Source organism: Marmota flaviventris, chromosome 10 (genome assembly GCF_047511675.1).
Source record: "Marmota flaviventris isolate mMarFla1 chromosome 10, mMarFla1.hap1, whole genome shotgun sequence".
In the NCBI taxonomy this organism is placed as follows: Eukaryota; Metazoa; Chordata; class Mammalia; order Rodentia; family Sciuridae; genus Marmota; species Marmota flaviventris.
Window position 1 is genome coordinate 116,430,310 of NC_092507.1, and position 3,775 is coordinate 116,434,084.

Here is a 3,775-nt window from a genome sequence, read left to right on the forward strand (position 1 = left end):
CCTATCCCACTGTGCAGAAGTGGCTGCATAGTATGGCTCAGTCCTAAGGAGGGCCCTTCCCCAGATCCGAGGCCATATCAGCCGACGCCTTTTTTCGTGGGGCGGGGCGTGGACGCGTCTAACCCGCATGCAATAGGACATGCTCTCCTTGAGGTCCACGTCAAGGATCACTCAAGTGCAGTGCCTTGCCTCGCATCCTGTATCGTGACGATGGTGGACGAAGGGGGATAGCTGAGGCTGAACTGTGGCTGTTATTAATGACAAACAAGTTGACAGCACCCTGAAAGAAAGGCACGGACTTTAAGGCGATAGAAAAGCACTAGTGTGGAAACCCATCTGCGTGCAATGGCAGTAAAACCGGCAGAGTGCAAGGGCTTTCCAACACTAAGAGAATAACAAGGAAAGTCATGTCGATCCCAGTGCAATGTTATAATAACTTGGGGTGCAACGACCATGACAAAGGTTTACTATTTAAGATGCGCAAGCCAGACTTGAGGTGAGTTGCCATTTTCTAAAGCTGCAAGAGCTTGTATGATCATAGCCTTATCGTGAGCACTGCGGGCCTTAAGGCGACAGAGAAACCACAAACAGAGGAACATACCGAAGCAACACATTGCACCAAAAATGCCTACCCCCACCCACTCTTTGAAGAAGGAAAAAGCAGAAGATATCCAATCGGTGAATTGACCCAAAGTCACGGGATCGACACGGGTACTGTTCAAGACAGCTATCTGGGTTAGTTGAGACTGGATCAAGTCTTCCGCTGCCATGGACCAATTTCCAGCCAAATATTCGCCAATGATGCGGGAGGCATTCCTGGAATCATTAAATCTGACAGAGGTTATGCATAAATGTGCACGTTGGTCAACACAACCCAAAAGCACCAAGTCGGCCAATTCTTCTACCTGAGCTTGGAGTAAATCTATTCTTTGGTTGGCAGCTAAAATCCCTGACAAAATATGTTGATTAATTGTATTTTGGGATTCAAGTATGGTGGAAGTTTGTTGAACAACTTGATTAATGGTGGCAGCAGTTTGTACTTGACTGGCCATGGCCACTCCGGCCGTGACCGCTGCAGCAGCAGACACTGCCACAGCTGTCACTATAGCTGCCGTAATTCCAAAATCCCTGCGGACTCTAAGTAGCTCAACAATGGGGAATTTATCTGGGTCCGCAGTGACTGGGATTGGGACAAAAGTTGGAATTTTCATAACCACTGCTACAGTCCAAGAACCATTCCAACACTCAGATAAGAGACAGGTAACATTAGAACAATCCAGCATCCCCGACGAAGTGTCATTAGCCAAAAGGAGCAAGAACGGGGATTGGACACAGACCATTGCAGGGGGCAATGTGGCATTATATAGCAGAGAGTTGAACGAAACAGATGTAAGCCTATTACCTCGATCACTCTCCCTAACAGTGCCAGAAACATTAGCTAGCCAGCTTTTGGCTCCCAGCAATTGAGCCAATGCAGAAATATCAGCTGAAGCCCCCTTCTCATTGGAAATCAGCCATTGAAACCAGGACCAACCTACTCCTGTAGAGGAGTTGGCACTGTTATTAAAGTTATAAACATGCCTCTTAAGAGAGGGGGAAAGGGAGAAACCTTTAGCAACTTGATATTTCTCCCAAGAATGATCCTGACAAGGCGTAAATGTTGGGGGGAAACCAAGATTAGGGGTACAGTAAGGGGAGGCCTTGAAATGGGTGGCATTGTAAGTACTATTAGAAGAAGGAGGCACTGGGATTAGTACCTTGGAGATAATAGCCAAGGTAGTTATGTTTAAAGCAGAGCTATTTGCGGGGGTCCCTGAGCCTGATTGCTTCCCCAAAACTACTTGGCTCAGTACGGCACTGATAATGCTCCCTGAGACCTGACTGGACCGCAATGGGTCCTCCCAGTTAGTCAAATTTTTGGTCTTAAGGCTGATGCAATTAGCGTTTCCAAGGCTGAAACAAAAAACTCCTGTGAGATTAACTTGAGATTGATTAAAAATGCTCTCCATGTCCCCTCTAGGAGAGGCACAGGGAGCAGACATCTCACATGAGGTAGAGAAAAGAGTGGGAAGGACACTAGAATTACTATGAACCGGCATCGGCATTGGCCAAGCCCGTGCCACTGCCCACCACTGCATTGGTGTCGTCTGTGCCATCGGCACCAGCACCAGAACCAGAGCACGTAGCAGAGTGAAGATCCTCATCACGGGATTGCTGTGGTATCTCTTGTTGCTGGTCGGTTGATGTCAAGACTCTTCTTGTCAGGCGTTCAGGGACCCACAACGGTTCCGTGCGATCCTGGGGAAAAACACATACAGATCCTCGCGCCCATGTCAGCACGGGGTCGGGGCCATTCCATTGGCCCGTAAGAACATCTTTCCACTTAACATAGCCAATCACAGAGGGCTGAGGGGACACATGTCTATCGGCCACAGAGCGGCCATGAATATCCAAATTCAAAAAATTAATGGTAAAGAGAGCTAAGGACAGGCGTTCTTTAGGAGTGTGTTCAGCTCCTATTCCCCCTTTTTGTTTTTGTAAAGTTTCCTTTAAGGTGCGATGAGCACGCTCAACAATGCCTTGTCCTTGAGGATTGTAAGGCAGACCATGAGTAAGTTGCACTCCCATGGTAGAGCAAAAGGATGTAAATTGTCTGCCAGTATAAGCAGGTCCATTATCAGTCTTAAGGGATGCAGGAGCACCCCATGCTGCCCATGCTTCTAGGCAATGAGTAATAACATTACGTGCCTTTTCTCCCGATAAAGCAGAAGCATGAATAACTCCAGAGCACGTATCAACAGAAACATGTACATACTTGAGGTTACCAAAGTCAGGTATGTGCGTCACATCCATTTGCCAGACAACCAATGGCTTCAATCCCCGTGGGTTCACTCCATAAGTAGGGGGATGAAGAAATGTGACACAATGGGGACATTGTAATACTATCTGACGAGCATCCGCTCTTGAAATAGAAAAACGCCTGCGCAGCGTTAAAGCATTAACATGGAAATTCTGGTGAAATAATTTAGCCCCCTCTAAGGAGGAAGCCAAGCATATCAACTGACCTCTAGTGGCTGAGTCCGCACAGGCATTACCCTGTGATAACGGACCAGGAAGAGAGGTGTGAGCCCGGATGTGCATTGGATAAAAAGGAGCAGTGCGGTTACAGATAAGCTGTTGAAGCTGATTAAAATAAGCAGATACATTGTGGGCATTACTAATAGCTCCCACGGCCTCCAGGACTTTTAGTGCTTGTACCACATAGATGGAGTCCGAAATAAGATTAAAAGGAAAAGAACACTGTTTAAAAACCTCAATAACAATTTGCAGTTCCACCCATTGTGGATTTCCAGGAGCAAATTGATGCTGAACAGGGGGAGAATCATTAATTACATAAGCTCCCATTCCAGACTTGGAACCATCAGTAAAAATATTAACAGCCCCCGGAATTGGATTGGGTGAAGTTACCTTAGGGAAAATGATGGGATGTTCTTTAACAAAATGGAGTAATGGATGGGAAGGGTAATGATTATCAATATCCCCTTGAAACGAGCAACATAAAATAGCCCAGTTGTCAAGAGTAGCACACAAAACATTAAGTTGAGCTTTAGTATAGGATATAATAAGAGAAGAAGGTGATTGTCCGAAAAATTGAATGCTTTGTTGAATCCCTTTAAGTGCTAACGCTGCAACAGCATCAGGATAGTATTCTAAGGATTTTCCTGGGGATTCATGTGGGTGGATCCATAGTAGAGGCCCATCTTGCCACAGTACT